The sequence below is a fragment of the Passer montanus genome, unplaced genomic scaffold (genome assembly GCF_014805655.1).
Source record: "Passer montanus isolate IOZ18808 unplaced genomic scaffold, ASM1480565v1 scaffold181, whole genome shotgun sequence".
Lineage (NCBI taxonomy): Eukaryota > Metazoa > Chordata > Aves > Passeriformes > Passeridae > Passer > Passer montanus.
Window position 1 is genome coordinate 36,726 of NW_024365493.1, and position 19,337 is coordinate 56,062.

At 41.6% G+C, this 19,337-nt stretch overlaps 2 long non-coding RNA genes across 2 annotated transcripts; one reads left to right on the forward strand and one right to left on the reverse strand.

Moving 5' to 3' along the window:
• Positions 1–13,296: 13,296 nt before the first annotated feature.
• LOC120500573 lies at positions 13,297–16,310 on the reverse strand. The gene is made up of 3 exons (XR_005627130.1): positions 15,688–16,310; positions 14,974–15,093; positions 13,297–14,065 (listed from the first exon to the last, which is right to left on the reverse strand). It is a non-coding gene; the product is annotated as an uncharacterized LOC120500573 (long non-coding RNA).
• A 105-nt stretch (positions 16,311–16,415) lies between these two features.
• On the forward strand, positions 16,416–17,724 carry LOC120500576. The gene is made up of 3 exons (XR_005627132.1): positions 16,416–16,498; positions 16,712–16,785; positions 17,276–17,724. It is a non-coding gene; the product is annotated as an uncharacterized LOC120500576 (long non-coding RNA).
• The last annotated feature ends 1,613 nt before the right edge of the window (positions 17,725–19,337 follow it).

Sequence of the window (19,337 nt, forward strand, 5' to 3'; positions counted from 1 at the left end):
ATTATTCCTCATTATATAAATCTGTTTTTCAACAATGAGAACCTCAGCTCTTCAGATCATTCATGATTTTGCAGATTCATTTGCATTTACTGTCTTCTTCTAATGCTTCCCTTGCATGCATTTTCAGCTGAAGAAGGGCTGTGCACTCAAATAAGAGTTACTGAAGCCTTAAAAAGTAAGAAGTCTGTTTTCCATGCAAGATATGCTAATACTGACATGTACATCTATGGCTGTAAAGCGTATGTGTGTTTTTGCATGTGGCTTATGAGATATTGGGGTGAAATTCTTCCCTGTGAGGGTCAGGAGGCCCTGGCACAGGTTGCCCAGAGAAGCTGCTGTCTATCCCATCCCTGGCAGTGCCCAAGTCCAGGCTGGACAGGGCTTGGAGCAGCCTGGGACAATGGGAGGTGTCCCTGCCCATGGCAGAGGGGTTGGAACTAGGTGGTCTAGATGGTTCCTTCCCCCACAAATAATTCTTTGATTTTATGTCACTTGCAGCTCCAGGGCAGTAAAAGACAACAAGTATTTTTATAGGAACAGTACAGGCACAAAACCTGGGAATCCCTCCAGGCATCTGAGCACCTAAACACTGCAAGAGCGAGATAAATATTTCTGAGATCCATGGGGATCAGGAGCATGCCAGCCTCCAGGGAGCCCGGTGCCAGGCTGCCCTGCAGATGGCAATCCTGCGCTGTGGCTGCCTGGCACGGTGGTATCAGGGCTTGGGCTCTACGGTGTAAAGGGGTGCTTGGTGTTACTTCGTGTTTGCTCTGAAGCAGACTGTGTTGCAGCACTTTATGGCTTCAGTAAAACATTCTGGAGACATGATTCATAGCTGTTATTTACTTTTGTAAAACAAATGTGCATATTTACTGTGTTGCAGGGTCATTAACGTCAAACGTGTTCTGAATACGTGACAAAGCACGTGTTGAGGCAGTGACCAGGTCACCTGTCAGACCCTGCTGACTAAAGGCTTTGCCTAGTGGCCATTACCCCCATACTTTCACTTTGGTTCAGGTAGCAAAGAGCAAGAAAATCAATGTCACAAAAACACATACAGCTTTCCCTCTGAAATATTTGTCTAAACATTTTCTAACATCTTTCCCTTGTAAAATATCCTACTGGGGGAGTCATGGGTCTGAGAAAGGTGGAGATGGATCAGAAGGAAGAAAAAAAATTTAATACCAACTGGTGTGTCATATTATAACCATGTAGCCCAGTAACATGGTATTGCTTTTGCTAATAACATGCCCTGAGCTCTGTGCTGTTTGCCACGCCTTGTCACACCTGCTCTGCCCAAACTGGGTGTGACCTGCTTGCAGCTCCTTCTATCCAGCTCAGCTGTGACAACAATTTTTCTAAGTCACCGTGTGTCTGTACAACCATCATTTTTCACAGACCTGGAGCTCTGGATGGACAGGTCCCACAGCCCCGGCTGCTTTAGCAGGAGTGCTGTCAGCAAGTCCAAGGCAGGCAGCACACCCTCTGTCCAGCGCTGCATCTCATGTGTATCCACAGGTGTGTGGATCCCAGTATGAAAAACTTACCAAGGAACTGGGGAGAGTGTAATAAATGGGATTCAAGGTGGGGCTGAACATATGGGATGTGATGAGCAATGGAGGGAGCTGGGTTTGATTACTTGAGTGACAAGGCTGCTAATGGACAACCTAGCCTTACAGATACTTGAAAGTGAGGTGAGATTCTGTGACCTAGATAGGCAGTCAGCATAGTATCAAAAAAACATAAGCTCCCTTTTTTATTGACTCATTGTTTCCTTGTTTCCCCTTGTTTGTCTGCTCCACTTGCCTTATTCTCATAGTGAACATCTGTACTGATGTTTCTGAGCAGAGTAATTTCTGGTCTGTACTTGTGCAGCAAGTAGAAGAACAGGGCTGTAATTCATGCCTGAATTTCCTGGATATCACACAATTAGAGCTGGCAGCAATAATAATAGACTGTTCTGCACATTATATAGGTAACTGTATATAAATAACCACAAAGATGAAAAAAAACCAGAAAAGATGTGAATTTTCACGTTTTCTAGAGACAAACTATGAGCTGCTGTCTCTTGTATTCAGCTCATTAACTGCAGCTGTCTGAGAGGGAAAACCGTGCATGAATGAGCCATGATGTGTAAGCCACCTCCTGACTGATGTTGGGCCTACAAACTTGTGCAGTGATTTCTTTGTTTGTGTCAATTGACACAATGATTTCTTCCTTTCACACCAGTTTACAGACAGAAAATTACCTTCTGGAGCGGATGTGCACAAGTGCTCTATTCAGCCTTGATAAGAAGTGTTCAGATTAAGCATTCAAAAATTAATGAATCCTAGACAATTCTTTCCTGCACCCCCTGAACACACCTGGTCTTGGGAGCAGAGACCCTCTTTAGACCATAAATGCAATCTGACTGGAAACAGGATTTTAAACAATTTCAAGGATCGAGTCACCAAGAGGTTAGGTGAGGAATTGTTAAGGGAATGTCAGGATGGGGGCTAAGTACTCTAATGGGTCTGTCTGACAAAAGAGATTAAACCGCTCTAAAAATGGACCCTTTGCTTATACTTCTGAGGAGGAAAAAATGGTGACGTAATATTGTGTGTTTCTTTGCCATCTTGGGCCCTGACTCCTTGTACTGGCAAATATATGAAGGTATGAAGGTTCTGATAAAATATATTATAAAATGAAAGGAAGCATTAGTTTGTTTCCTTCAAATGAATTGAAACAAACAAAAAAATATCACATTTTCCTGACCAATATATTATTCCAAGTTGCAGAAAGGATCTTCAAACATGGTCCTAATATTTCAAGTGACTTTGTATGTGGTGACATGAGTCAATTGAAAATACTACTTCCAAAAGCAACCATGAGGGTGAATAAAAGCAGAAGCATCTTGAATGTAGAAGGATTCTGTAATAAATCACATTGAAAGAATTATCTTTTTTTTCCCTGAAAAATATCCTGCATTAAAACAAAAGAAAAAAAGAGAAGAAGTTACAAACAGAAATTGATAAATTCATCTACCATACATCTTGGGAGTATGGGGAGATTCCTGCTGACTGAAAGCTAGCCAATGTAATTTCAGTTTACAAGAAGGGCTTGAAGCACATCCCAGGAACCTACAGACATGCTAATCTAACCTGAATTCCTGGGAAAATTCTGGAGAAAATTATACTGGCCACTATTGAAAGGCACCTGAAGAATAATGGAAAATACACATTAAAAAAACCGCATAGCCATGAGTCCCTTGGAATACTTTGGACCACAAAATAAACATGGATCTTTAGGGGTTTTTATCCTAATAGGAGAACTGATGGCAAAGGAAGCATTTCCCTGTCTAGAATCTCTTCTTTCAAAGAAATTACACTCCCTGCAGAAGTAGTATGCTCATTGCATTTTAGGTGGCAGTTCACTTGAAACTAGCAGTGAAAGTTGAGATGATTAAAGCTCAGGGAGACTGAAACTGCTACCCTAGGAACAGTGCCTTCCACTTTAGTACACAGATAAAACTGATGGTTTGCATTCCTTAATGGATTCTCTGATTGTAACATCTTCAGCTGTCTCTCTTACAAGAGAAAGGAAGAACATATAATCTGTGCATATAGGAAGAAATCAGGGTAAAAGTAGGGCTGGATGCCAAACTCACACTAGTGCCATCTGTCTCTGCCATAAATCTGTTGGGGCACATGGCCTATGCTGACTTTGATTATGGGGTGGGCACTACCAAGGAACAGAAATAGGAAGAAGTGGCAGTTATACATAAAATGGTCACTTGGGGGTAATAATGAGGAAATATATATTCTCTGCATCTCCTGTCAGGAAGATGAAGGACACTTGCTGAACAAAGGTAAGAGTTTGAAATGAACACAAGGGACTTTATTATGCAACATGTGATTAGACTGAGGAAATTGCTGCTGTAGGAAGTTCTGGAGGTCAAGTAACTAATAGCATTCAAACTGTGATTGACTACGATAAAGAATATTTTAAAATATGATCAAACATTTGTAAAAATGTTAGAAAGTATATTCTTTTTTTTAATGTCAGGCCATAACCTTTATGGGAGATGAAGATGAGTTAAATCAACTAACAGAGTTCATAAATGAAGGGAAGATGACAAAATTGAATTGTTTTGTCATCATAAATCATGGCACATGAAATCCTAAAGTTAGTGCCTTATATCTCAGAAACGTTTACTTGGTTAATGCATTTCAGACTTTGGGACACTAGATGGAAAGCCACTGAAATCAGGGAAGGTTTTGAATCCAGCAATTCTGAACCCTCTGAAAATGCTGTGGAGTACCTGAAGTGAGGGCTTGAGTATCCCTTGCTGCTGAACTGTATAAATGACCAAGTGATAATCCCAAAGATGCCTGTCAAACAGACAAGGGTTAGGGGTAGGGTTTTGCAGGGGCTCCCTTCCTTTACAGCTCCAGGTGCACAGCACAGAGACAGAAAAAGAGGGATCTTTGCACAACAGATCCATTAACATCTCATCACCCACTGCAACCAAATACTGAAAATGCCTGTGCTGCAGAAGGAATTGGGTCTTCTCTCTTCCTCCCTTAGTTTCTTGGTTAACTGTACATCAAAGGAGCATGGGCACCTAAGCATTGCAGCTGAAGTGACAAATTTGAGGTGAGGATGCAGCCATTGCCTCAGTGTAGAGCTGAAACTGGTGTGCTCATGCCCCTTGAGTGCTTCTGTGCTCCACAAGACCCAGGAGCTGGTGAAAAAGGGGTGAGCACAGGGGCCAAGATAAAGGCTGATGCCTCCTCTGAGGAAGTCCCCAGGTGCAACCATGGTGAGACATGGAGCAGTGGAGAAGCAGACACCACACTGGCTCCACTAGGTGGGACCAGAACCAAAGCCACTTTCATTATTGTTACCAGAGCAAAATAGGGGGTCCTTTCCTTTTCCGTGTTTTCTCCTGAAACTGGGTCCTGAGTTCAACTATCCGAGGATATTTAAGCACACAGGACCTCACCTAAGTGACTTAACAGAAACAGAAAACCTCACTGCCTTGCCATTAGCTCTCTCAAAGCAATGATCAGCCGCTGGAAAAGAGGAACTGTGCTACTACACGTTGTCTGAAGTCAGTGGTTTAATATCTCTAGAGAAGCAATGTGTCTCATAAAAATAAGCTCCAGGCTCTATGCTCCTAAAAACTGGCTAGAAAGTCTTTTGTGTACAGGCATAAAACTCAGTCAGCTTCACACTAGCCTGGTAGCTGCCTTGCACTTAAATCTGATGTTCAGATATTTGTACCATTTCATTGTTAGATTACATACGTAAAAGAGAATTCAAAAATTAATTGGTTTCAAAATAAATCACATTTTAATAAACCAGTAAGAATGTTTTTTCTGCTAATTCTGGCCTTCTGATGAAGCTAGAAAGAAGAATCTTATGACTGCAGAATGGGTATATAGGCCATGGTACTTGCTTTATGATTCTGCTTGCACAGACTCCCTCAGCCATTTTAGGGGAGCTTGGCAAAATGGCAGGTGAGCCTTGAATGTGAGAACTGGGAGGGTTCAACTGGGAAAACTCATGGGTTGAGATAAAGACAGTTTAGTATGTCAAGCAAGAATTTAGCTTCCCAGCAGAGCAAGCCAAGGAATTAATTCCCCACTTCCCATACCAGGCAGGTGCTCAGGCATTCCCGGGACAGCCAGCCTCCAGCACACATGACAGTGACTTGGGAATGCAAACCACACCACTTCAAACATCCCCCCTGACTTCTTTCCCAGATTTATATGCTGAGCACAGTGGTCTGGGACGTCCCTTGAGCACAGTGTCCAGTGGGATCAGCTGTCCCAGCTCTGAGCACAGTGTCCAGTGGGATCAGCTGTCCCAGCTCTGAGCACAGTGTTCAGTGGGATCAGCTGTCCCAGCTCTGAGCACAGTGTTCAGTGGGATCAGCTGTCCCAGCTGTGTCCCCCAGCTCCTGGTGCCACCCTGGCTGTGGGGTGGCTGAGGAGCAGAGCAGCCCCTGGCACTGTGCAAGGGACTGACACATCCCCGTGGGATCCACACTGCTTCCAGCACAGATCCAAAGCACCATGCAAACTACTGTGAAGAAAACCAGCTCTGTCCCAGACAACAACAGTACAAGGATCCAGATAAATAACTGTATTAGAAATATTTTGGTGGAGGTGGAAATTCCCATGAAGTAGGGAAAGCTGCAACATGCATCCAGTGTGGCTCAGAGGAGGGACATATAACTGCAACCTCCTGAGTCTGTATGCTGCCTCTGTGTCATGCTCTGAATACCCCTGTAGGTTGCTGGGGACTACATCTATAATGGAATAGTAATTTTAACCTGATACTAGCCCTAGTAATGATTCCTGAGAGCATTAATCTCTTTCTGAATACATGTTTTAGCAATATTTAAAGATGGTTAAACAAAGGATTTGTATAGCTGGCTAGAGAACTAAACATGACTAACTAGAACTAAGTAACTAACTTTCTCCAAAGTAGGCATTCATTTGTAGATTTTTACAACCTGACAAAGCCAAGCTGTTTTATTTCTCTGTTAACCCAGGCTAAAGATCTGCATAAAACAGGGGTGCAAATTTTAGAAGAGACAACTCAAACTTTTCTGAAAATGCAACTTTTCTATGGGTACTAAAATGGTTGCAAAGAGTACCCCAAAACCAAATGAAACACAGCAGCACTCATCACCAGTCAAGGTTATATTTGTGGGGAGGACTCGTAACTCAGTTGTGATGGCTACTGATTGTCTTGCAGCCCTACAACTGTCCTACTGCCTGTACCAAAAAATAGCTCTTCTCAGCACCCCGGCTTGGCTGCAGGATCACTATTGCACCTGTTCTTTACTGAAGAGTAACTGCTCATTCAGCATGTGTCTTTCCCCACCACACTAGTTCCTTGCAACTTGTTTGTAGTTAAAAACCCAGAATGCTGACCCGTGCACTGGCTTCGAGAGAAAGGGTCTGTGCAGCACCCTCTCTTGCCAAGACTCTTCTGACTCTTCAGAACTAGTCTGCTCCTCCAGGCTGTGCTTCTCTCTCACCAAAAGTCATCCTGAGTAGTGCAGCTCACTGTTGAAACAGGTATGAATGCCAAAGCATTGATCAAAAAACCACATTGTCTTAAAAACACTAGATATTTTAAATATCTTTTAAGTCTAATTAAAACCAGTCTTAACATAACAATAGTTGAAAGTTAAACTCCAGATATAGTCAAAACATGTATTTGCATTCATATGCAAGTTTTGGTATGTGCATGGCAGTGTACAAACTTATAGAAAGTAGGAAGGATCTAGCAATGATAGTGAACCTAACAGGCATTCCAAGGATTGAGAATTATATTATTCCTTCCACACAGCTTTCAGTCCATCTGAATTTTTGAAGTTTCCTGAACCTGCCCTTGCCTCTGGCAGTTCCAATGAATTTTTATTAGCTAAAAAACTTTTATATGAATGAGGAATGTAATAACATTTTTTATTATGGAAATATGAGTCTGTCAACATGTTCTCTTGAGCTTTGGAAAAGACCACTTAGAGTTGCCTTTCAAAAGTGTCATCTCTGCTGTCAGTTGCAGAGAGGCAGAGTTGCTAAATCTTTTCTTCCTGAAGCCATTTTAAAAAACATTTGAATTTTAAAAGTGTTTTATAGGTTGCATAAGTACATGTACAGAGCCTTTCATGGCATCACAAATATTGCCACATCCCTAAAGTCGATTCTTACTGGTAGTCCTACAAGTTAGAGATGTCTAAAAACCCCAGGTGGGGAGGGAGCTCCCTCCAGCCTTTGAATCTGAGAAGGCTAATGTGTTTTGTTTATTCCAGCAGGTTCTTCAAATGTTTTTGTGCCTTGAATAGGAAATAAACCACATCTGTATTGTCTTGGTTTTGTCTTTGCCAACAGCCAGAGAAGAAAATTAACAGAAGCCTGGGAAGGACCCCTCTCCCCAGTCACTCTTTGCCAGGTCCAGATCCTTTCCTTGGTGGTTTCCAGCAGTAGCTTGTTCTGCAAGGGGTGGTCAGGCTGCAGGGACCACCCAATCCCTGAAAAACAGAGCAGATCCTTCTCTTTACTCCAACCCTCAGATCCAACCTGCTTTTTGCTCAGATTCTGTTATCTGTTTTATTCCTGGAGAAGATTAGTTAAGCAAATTTTAGGCCACTTCCTTTCAGCTTGTCAACTCTCATGGTGTCCACACTGCCAATGTCACTTGTCCCAGCAAGCTGCTACAGAGGGAGGAGACAAACCCCTTGTCACTTAAGAATGTTTCAGTGGAATATTTGGCCTGTATCATTAGCTTTCAAATACATTCAGAACCATTGTGTGTTGTGAATGTCCTTCAGGTAAGTCACAAAACCAGCAGTGTTGTTCTGACAGTGCTGTTCTAGACTAGTTAGGTCCAGCAGTTTGAGTCCAACAATAAATTCATGATGAAGAAAAAACACTGAAGGCATTTAGAAACAATGAAGAATTATTACACTGGCTAAGTTTATGCTAGTAGCTGTTTTATTATAAGAAAAAGTGAGAAAAATATGTGGTAAATAAATGATTAATTATGGAACTACAGTGTATCATGAAAATTCTTTCATCTTTTTTGCCTCTACATTACCATAGAACATAAAGGAACATGCCTGAGACAAGACTATTCAGTGAAAACCCTAGTTAAACACTCATGTTCAACACCTAGAAATCAAAATCATTCACCATGATATATTAGAATAATTACTCACATGGCAGACATGAAAATCTACTTTAATTACTATCATAGTCCAAGCACTGTAAGTATTACATAGCATTAGAAATAGTTGCTTTCATGTGAGAAAGTTTATAAATTTTCCTGCTTCTTCAGACCAGAAGAATAATCAAAAACCACATTTTAAACTCTCATTCTATTATTTTGCAAGTGTTGGAAGAGCAGACCATATTAGGTTTGATGAAGATCAGAAATTTTAAAAGTCGTTCCTTGACTTTTACAGACTGTCTCAGCCAGATATGTTTAACACCTGTAGATCATTTTAAATCAAAGAGGCCAGTCTTATCCCTCTATCCTTCTGTTCAGAACTTAGTAGTGATTAGAGGACTTCTTAAAATTTATATATGCAATGACCTGAGAGAAGTTAAAAATATATTTGCAAGTAAAAACATGCAGTATGAACATACCAGATGGATAGCTGCATGTATGTTGCCCTTCTGTTTGAAAGAATTTTTTCTGCTCACAGAACCCCAAATTCTTTGCTGTTATTTGAAGCAATTTTAGAGTTGTTGAGCTGATGGCCAAATGAAATGCTTAGTGTGCTTTGAACTTCATCTTTTCCACACAACTTAAATAAGTCCCTTTGAATCCTAAACCAACATGCTTACCTGTGAATTCTCAGTCCTGCTTTAAGGCTGTTTGAGAAAGGTCTGGGCTGTTTGTGCTGCTCTGTGGGTACCTTGGCAGAACCCTGGAAAAAAACACCATTTACTGGACTCGTCAAGGGAGCAAAGAACAGAGTACATTTTGGAGCTACTTTGGACAAACTCTGGAAAAGCAAGCATGGGTGTCACAAAGAAGACTGAGGAAAAGGAGGGGCAAGAGCTCTGCTTGAATACTTCACCATCACTTCAGATTTATGGACTGATACAATGCACTTTCCAGTGAAGGGCAGAGCTTCTGTGTTGAATCTCAGAATATTCTGAGTTGAAAGGGACCATCAGGAGCATCAAGACCAACCCTTGTCCCTATACAGGACACCCCAAGAATTCCACCATGTGTCTGAGAGCACCTTCCAAACATACCTACCTTCCAAAGAACATGTTGAAGTAGCCTGTGAAGCACCATGTCAAAATTGCTGCTCTAGAAAATTATATAGTGTGACTGAAGTACTTTTCCAGTGAGGGAAATAGGGCTGATATCACTGGTTTGAGTTTGACATGCTGGCAGTGTACCAGAAGAATGACAATATTTTTAGCACTGGAAGGGGTGCAATGGATGGATTACCAAGGAAAACACACAACAAAATGAATAATCTTCTTAGTGACTCAAAGTTTTAGAAAATCAGTCTTTAAATCTGGTATATGTTTAATTACAAGTGATCTCATAATGAAACCAAGTGTAGAAGCTAATCTTTCTACTTGGATATTTTCTAGGTTCTGTTTTGTAGCTTCTTGTCGTTACCCATAACTTGTATTTTCTAATTAATTTAAAAATAAATTCAGAATAGTTTTATGACTAAAAGGCTGTCACCAAAATAGTTTTATGACTAAATGGCTGTCATCAGAACTTGTAATATCCCTACTTTATGTGCTTGAATTTTCTTTAATGGCCATATGAACTTAATAATCAGAAAGATTTTGATTACCACAAAATAAGTAGTAAATTTCCACAACAATAGTACAATAGTAGTGGGATTCTTTTTTTTTTTTTTTTTAAGAACAGGCCTTTACATTTTAAGCTGTTGTAAAACTCTGTTGTCTGAAATAGAGCTAACAAGATCAGCTTGCATGAAAATTTGAAAATTATTATTTTTCAAACTGTATTACTCATTATGAAAGCAATTAGCCCCTGTCTGTAAAGCCATGGACTATACTCCAGGAAATTTTAAGTGTCCATAGAGACAGAACTATACTGCAAATTTTATTTCTCCAAAAGAAGCAGGTTATTCTATTAGGGAATCTTTTCAACTGAAACATAAATGACAGTTATTCTGTCATTTGTAATTAAATTTTTTGTATGAATAATCTGCAGCTGGATTGTAGGATCACATTATGGTGCTTCTCTATAAAGTATTTTACACATAATATTAACTCAAAGGTAAGAGTGTATTTCTAAAGTGGAGGACACAACTGTATCTTCCCAACACTCTGCACAGAACAACATGGCAAAAAAGGCTTTGTTAAAGTACCAGATGGATGGGGTCTTTTGAAATCTGAATGCCAGATTATGCTGTTAGACTTCAGCAGTAGCTAAGTAAGCAGAGATAAGCTGCTTCTGTATCTGTCTGGGTTCTGTGGGAGCAGGGAGAAGGGCCTGAACTCAGTGAAATGACAATTTGTCTCTTGGGAATGGAGCAGGGGACTGTGACACACTGGAGCCTGGTTGCATTTGAAATTTTCCCAGCACTCCTATGCATGGGGAGCCCCCTGATTGCCACCAGGGCCACTTTTCAAAATCATACAAGTACATCTCAAAATGTTTCTTGTGGTTTTGGAGATGTATAAGTGTGCTGCAAACTCTGCAGGCCCTTGGGATACTCTGGTTATTCCTGACACTGTGAGCTAGTGTCTGTGAACTTGAGCTTTGGTAAGGTCCCTGCTCTATGGCTCCTAGACAGGCAGTGCTAAGGCAGGTTCCTGCAGAAACCTGTGTGAGCTGTGTGATGTGACTGATGTGATTGATGTGATGTGAAAGCCCAGACAGGTGTAGAGAGAGCACAACTCTTCAGAGTAGCTGCTCTGACTTGATATGGAGCTCTGCTCCACAGGAAACTTGGCTCCTTCACCAGAGTTTGAACGGTTATACAGTTTGTTTTTTTTCTTATCTCGTGTGTTCTCTTTGCAACAAAAAGCAAACAAGACTAGACAGTGGGATTACAAACCTCAATACCTCAAAATACTGACACTGAAATACTTGGTTCAAATCTGACCTATATACTTATTAAAATTATATTATGAATTTTTTTCAAGTCATACATAAATACATAAGATCCACAGAAAATGTCGTGAACTAGCTGATTTAATAATTTCAGTTCTCTGAGTTTAGTTTAAAACGAACAAAAAAACCAAACCAAACAAACAAAAACTCAAACAAACAAAAAACACTCAACACCCCCAAATTATACATTGACAGTCTATTTAGAATCTGACTCATTTTCATAAGAATCTCTTCTGCTAGAAGAAAACAAAAGGGGTTGTATATTTACTAACTTGAATCACAAGTGATTACAGCTCTTTATAAAGCACTCCTGAAATAGGGATAAAACCCTTCAGAAACAGTGATACACTGAAAAGCGGCAGACTGTTTCAGGAAGAAGTAAATTTCTCAAATGACCCATCAAGGGATGAAGTCAAAATGGAACACCTGTTGAAGACAGAGGCTAATAAGTACTCCAGAGATAAGAAAAGGACTACCCAGTTTTCTTAAAAACAGTTCAAGAGGGAACGTTTGAAGCTTTCATTTGTTGCTCTATCGGGGAGTTGAAAAGAAACTGATTTAATACACTGTTCCAGAGTTTATGTTGGATGTAGTTCATCCGTTCTTTGATTCGCCTCATACACTAATCTTCTTCAAAGATTCTAAGAGTTATGCAAAGATTAAAAAAAAAAAGTGGATTGTCTTTTGCTGCTATTGCATATTTTGCTGCCACAGTGGAGCCTGCAAGACACATCTTGAGGGTTATTCTGCTTTTCAGAGGTTTCTCACACACCAGGGGAGTTCAAATTGTTCACACATCAGTTATTTAAAGTCGGTCCCCAGATGCTGAGACAGGAAGCAGCTGTCACTAGAGACAGGTTGGTGAGATCACTTTTTTGAACACTACCCAAACTTTTGAAAGTTTTGAAACTAAGCAAACAAAAGCTTTTCAGCACTGTTGGGTTCCTTTGTCTCCTGGTGCCACACTGCAGCTCCTGGCATGTAGATGTTAGAGAAAAGGATTCTCTTTGAGGAGAGATCCAATACTTAGATCCTTTGGCATTCCTCATTTTTCAAGTATCTTATGTTATATCTTACATATTTCACTCAAAGTTTCAAGTTTAAATTCAGTCATGATTTTCAGCTCTAAGACCTATGGGGTTTTGTAAGTTTATTTTTCATTTATTGTGAATTTCTACTTTTAGGGATTTTTACTTTTTATAATACACTCTGGAATTCTCATGGGGAAATTGACTACTTTTTAACAGTCAACACAACTGTAACAATATAAGCATAAGTAGGCCAGTAAAAAACTATAAATAACAGCACTTCGAATCCATCTTTCTTAACAAAAATCCTCCTCATTTGTCTTTCCTGGCTAGTTAGCTCTAGCTGAAAGTGAAGGAACCTATCAGTGCATCAGAAACATAGAACAGAGGTTTGTTTTTTTTCTCTGACAGTGTTATTTTCACAGAAAGTTAATATTTCAGTTCTGGAAGCAGGCACTCTCAGTGCTGTCATTTTTGTAATTCTGATGAGAAATCTCATGATAGTATTTTCTTTTCAAAACCCAGCTTCTGGACATGTGGTCTCATAATGTGTCATGCTTTTATTTCACTTGTTAAAACTTTAGACATCAAAGAATACTTTAAGTTCTGTTAAAGTTATTAATTATTAATTATTTTAAACATTTCTGTTTCTCTTTATGCCTATGTCTTCATAAAGTATGAGTTTAAATTGTGATTTTACATTCAAGGGCTGATTGTACTTTATAGTTTAATTTTTGCTTTTAATGATTGCTCAGAACAATTTTTCATTCTGACATTATGTTACAGTGTAACATATTATCCAGTATATTAGCAGATCTTTTTCTCGGTTTGGAAAAATGCCAGCATCTCTTTAAATGTGCTTTGAGCATGCAAATGAAACCTACAGTAGCTCTTGGCCAGGTGATGGTCAGTGACACAAGGAAAACACCAGGGTAAGGGACAGCAGGAGACACAGAAGTGAGATGCAATTTGCAGGGGTTCTGCTGAAGCAGCTGGTCCTCAAACCAGCAGGCTTTGGTTGTCTCTTGTTATCCTCCTCCCCTCAAGGCAGTTCTTCCTGAGGCACAATATGGCCACAATATGCCCAGTGGGTTTTTACTTTAAATACAATTTACCCCAGGGTCTCTGGTGCTGCAGCAAGCACAGCCAATAGCTCAGTACACCTGCTGCCCTGGTGCAGGGTGGTTCTCCTGCTGGCCCAGATTTGGTCTTGAGCTACACAGCACGAGCTTTCCTGGCACTCAGGGATCCTTTTCTGTGCTGGCAAAGGAATTAAAGATGAGAGTGCACATGCAGCCAGGTGAGCCACCTTGCAGACAGCCTTGCCAAGTCAGGGAAGGTGCTGTCTCCAGCCACTGCTATCTTCAGCCCCTGACCCAGCAAGAAGAGCCTTTGCTTTTGTGACAGCTGTTTCAAACCTGGGAGATGAGGAAAGTGCAGTAATAAAAACACCCATTATTAGCTTGTGCACTCCCATGGGACTTTCCTTGTGCAGGACATGCACTGTGGGATGGTCTGTCACAGGGTCACTTGCCTGATGCAGTGACCTTCAAGTGCTTCAGCCATCCACCAAGATCATACTTGTTGTTAGCAAAATATAAAATTGATTAGAATTATCAGAGATAAATAATTTGAAATGGAAATGTAATTGAGATGAGATGATGAAGAAATTAATATTGAATCTAATGAGGTAACTTAAAGTACTTCAAATTGAGATTACTTTGATTCCTTATACTAATTGCCAAATTTTAAATATGCAACAGGGCTGAAATTTAGGAAGACAATGTTGGCACCCTTGAGACTTCCTTCCATGGTTGCATTCAGCAGCCAGACAGTGGCATGCCATACAGGACCTCTCAGCTTCCACAGCCTCACTCAGATGGAAGTTCTAGAGTATAGAAAAAACCAGTACCAAAATTTCTCCTGACCTCCACTGGTCCAGAATGTCACTATTCATACTCTAGTGACTACAAAGAAATACCTGCCAAACTTGTTCTCCAACTACATGCAGAAATATTTTCTTTTTAGCAAAAACCGAAGTAGAACAAGAAAACTGTTCTCTAGATAACTTTTCCCATAGTCCCTAAAGATTACTTGTACAGGAAAGGAATAATTAGGGAAAAGATTTTCTTTAAAGCCATTGTTTATAATTCTGCTTTCAGCAAAATATATTCCATGTGATTTGACCAGTTTTCTGAGCCTTTTTCTTTAAACAAAGTTAACGAAAAATCTCTCAAATTCAGCTTCTACATACCATCCAAAGTAACTCTGTAGGCAGGTGATGTACCCCTGGTATCTCCTCAGGGAAACAGAAGGCACAGCTCACCTGAGGCCCTGGCCCAGCAGGTTTTGCCAGCTAGGAGCAGCGTGGTGAGAGGCTGGTACTGTAGATACTGTATATGGCAGAGTGCAAGGAGCTCCCAGGGCTCAACAGACTGGTCACAGGCTGTGAAAGAGAAACATGGGTGCTTGCCCTGAAGAAACTCAATTCCAGCTGCCCATCACATGGGGGCTTGCTGAAAGTGAGAAGGGATCATCAGTGTGTGATCTGAAACCAGCAAATAAGAAATTAAATATCACCATTGAAGAGTGTTTAATCGCTGCTCACATTTTGTGTTTACCTTTATTTGATCTTTAAAGAGCCATTTCAGCTGCACTGAGTCAAGCCTCTGGACTGGCTCATGGACTCATGGCATGCAGAGCAGCAGAACTTGGCAGGTGCTCTGGAAGAAGCTTGTCACCTTCCAAAGTGTGGGGGGTATTTCTCAGTTATTTTCTGAGATGCCTCATGGCCCAGCAGCAGCAAGACTAAACTTAGCAGCCTCAAGGCTGAACCTCTGGGACTCACCTACCTTTATTTCACATAAGGGAGGAACTAGTCACAGAAATATGGGAAAAGAATTCATTTTCTTTGTTTTAATTGCCCTTTCATAATGAAAAAACCGGCTTCTTCTCTTGAGAGAATTCTCCTAGAGATTGAGGACTGTCCACATAGTCTTTCTGTGTTGGAGCTCCACTGACTGGTAGTTCTGTGTCTTACCTATTGTTTTCAGCGGTGCAGAAGATTGTTTTTCTTTTCTGCTGTATCCATGGTTCAGGTGGGATTTCTCATATGATTGCTGTTCTCTGGTCCCCCAGGAGAATGGAACAGGCAACTTGAATCCATACCACCTTATTGTGCCCAACTTCACAACACAAATCTCTTTCTGTGGGAAAGGTAGAGGAAAAGCAGCCTCTTCTCACACAGTACTCGTGACTGTGCAGGACTTCTCTTGGCAAGGCTCTTGATGGACTGTGGCAGCCACAAGCATTAAAGCAGGAACAGAGAATGTCCCAAGGGCCAGCTGTGGCAGGTGGCACAGTCTTGCAGAGGGCAGCTTGCAGCAAGTCAGACCAAGATCACCTGCCCTCCCCTCATCCTGCTGCATGGCTGGGTCCCTGCTGTGTCTGCTGCTGGGGCCTGTGGCATCCCTAGAAACCCAAGATGGGGCACACCTGGGACTTCTGGATCCCCTCAGTGCTGCTCTGAGCTGCTTGTACAGCTGGGCACAGCCCCTGCCCCCCTGTGGCACTGGTGGAGCTGGGCCAGCCTGCCCTGGGGGTGCTGACCATGCTGCTGCCCCCAGCAGAACCTGGCCTGCCCCAAGCACCTTGCCTACTATTGTTCTGTCATGGCTGTCTGTCTGAAATAGCAGTCCTCATTTATGTTGTTAGCTCTAATTAGTCATTAGGCCCTCAAAAGGACAGGCTGTGCTACCAGGGCATGGGGGGGTAGGTGCCCTGGCAGTTATAGCAGTGGTGCTGTGTTCTGCCTCAGTGAGGCTGCAATCTGCTGTCCTTTCAATGCCCAGGTCAGAATGCACAGCAGCAATAAATTAATCTCTGCATGCCTTATGGAAGCATCTTCCTGGAGGATTTGCTGCTTCTCATGGGCTGGTGGGTTTTACCAGCCCTGCAGAGGCAACAAACCCCAGACACATCCCCTAGAGTGCCCACAGAGCTGCCAGGACTGCCTGGTCTGAGCCTGGCACTGTCATCTGATTTTTCTTCTATCTGAATTACAGAGCACAGAAGAACTGTCTTGGGGATTTTCTAGGAACGTGGAAAATGTATATGCGCTGGAACCGCTTTTAGAAAGGTGTGATAGAATTTTTGTGGGAAAATAGATTCCTTGGGCTGTAATTTTGCAGTTCACTCCAATATGATTGTTTTGTTTACATCACATACAATTCTGACACAGCTGCATGCTGTGGTTTTACACACCTTATTCCTCAGCCTTTTACACTTCTGTCCTATATTGTCAGGAGAAAAGGAATGTTCTTGTATATTTTCACTATGATATAACTTTTAGTCTACTGTTTCCTTTTTACTTTCCTAACCTAATGTTCCAGTGCTTTAAAAAAAATTAATAATCAACAAATTATTTTGGCAAGTTTGATGTGATTTTGTTATTTTCACAAATATCCACCTCAACAATTTGTAATAAATATCTGAAAACTAAAATCTAAGGTAGCTGGCAGCTATGTCTCTATAAATAGCAACCTTTCCATGATATCTTTCAGACTTTCTTAGCTGCTTGAAGACTTTGGTTAAAATAGCTGATATTTTTGTCATCTTTCCCTCTGCAGATTCTCAGAGCTGTCCTGTGCTTTGCCTCTGGGAAACAGAAGTGAACAAGAGTAATAGAAATTAACAGCTGATAAACCAAATGTCATAAAAACATTGGCCCTTCTCCTGGTGCTTTATTAAAAATTGAAACTTTTGCTCATCCGGAGTTATGTGAAAAACCTCATAGCCCCAGTGGGACATTGTGTGGATCCAGGCAGTGCTGCTGCAGGGAGGGTGCTGGGATCTGCCAAGTGGGACAGCAGCAATGCCAAGGAGGGGATTGATCTCTAGCCACACCGGATACAGCTCTGGGGAACTCAGGGAAATTCACCAAGACTCTCCTAAAGCAAGGAAGAGCATGAAAATGTGACTGATTTTGTCCTTTGAGAGGTTATCACTGAGAACAAGTGTCCCAGGGAAAGAAGCTGGCGCATGCTCCAGACAAGGCGAGGCAGCAAGCGTGCCAGGCCCAGCGCAGGCCTGAGCTCAGGCCAGGAGGGCTGTGCTGCCGTGCTCAGAGCACTGAGCTGCCAGCTGCCCGTGGGGTGGGCTGGTCCTGCAGGGCTGGCAGGGGCGTCAGCAGCCCAGCTATCACCCTGTGAGAGATGTCAGCAGCCCAAATGTGACCCTGGGCGATCAAGATTGTTTCCACAATCGCCTGTTCTGACAGCAGCTGACTGCCCAAGTGACTGAGCACAGGCACTCCCTGGTCTCAGCCTGCACTGCTGAGGGGTTTATCAGTTTGCCTCTTCTGAATGATGTCCCTGGGAGAAATTCTGGGTTCAGGCCCGCAGGTGGCAGGATGCTACTGGTGCAAGAGGGGCAGGGCAGGTACAGCAAGGTGCCCACGGTGTGCGGGGGATCTCTCCACCAGCCCTGGTGCACAGGGTCAATGTCAGCTGCCTTTGAGCTGTGCTGGTAATAATAGCAAAAAAAAAAAAAAAAAAAAAAAAAAAAAAATCAAACCCTTTTACAAAAAAAAATACACACAAAAAAAAAAAAAAAAAAAAAAAAAAAAAAAAATTCAACCCTGTTACAGACAGCAATGCACATCTAAGCATACATTTCGTTTTACACTTTCAGTGTAACACTCATTGACAAATACAACAGCCTGTAGGTTGTTAAACAATCTGAAGGCAAATTCAGATTTCTTATTTTTTTTCTAACAGAAGAATACCAAAGGGTAAGGGTTGCATGAACTTCAGTTTTGATGCAAAAAGCAGAAATAATCTTTTACTAAAGATTCCAAAGCTTAAAAAATGCACTTAAAATTTGTTTACTGCCATATTTAATCCTATATTTCAAAGAAAGTGATATCATGATTTACACCTGCTTGTATTGTCTAGCATTATTCCCAGAAAGACTAATCAACAGATTTGATGCAAAAGATTAATTACAGTCCTCTCAGGAGAAAGTTTGTTTACTAAACAATCAGCCATATGCAAATTCCTGACTTACCATGCCATGTTTAATAGCTTCTTGAGGGAGTGTAACAGTTTGTTTATGTTTCACACAATTACTTCAGCTGAGAAGTTGCTTTTAGGGAAGAGGTGGAACTTGAAAGTGGTTGAACTTTATTGTCCAATGCACTGAAGGAAGACTCTTTCAGTGTAAACCAAACAGAGCTGGCTTCTGTATTCACTTTTAGGATAAAAAGCCACAACCCCCCCTTTTTACACAGTTCCCAAGGAGCACTTTGCTGTGCCGACGTTGTATAAGAGCCCCTGGAAAGAATTGCAGCTGGAAAGCTGCACTTGGTGTGCACAGGGTGTGAGCTGGCTGGTGCAAACCAAACATGCAAAAAGCAACACAAGTGAAAGACGGGGGCATTGCTGGGGTATTGCTTCCATACCCACTTTGTGGCGGGGACTGAGTGATCAGCAGTGTGCTGAAGAACAAACAGATGGATTTAGGTTGTGGGTGCAGGGAATGGACGTCCTGCAGAGCCCTGGGTGCAGACAAAGCCTGGAAAGTCCAACAGAACAAAGAGCCATGCAGGGCAGAGAGTTGTCAAGCCATCAGACATTTTTCAATTTTTTTCTCCCCAAATTTAGTTTTCCGTACAATTAATTTCAGATTAGT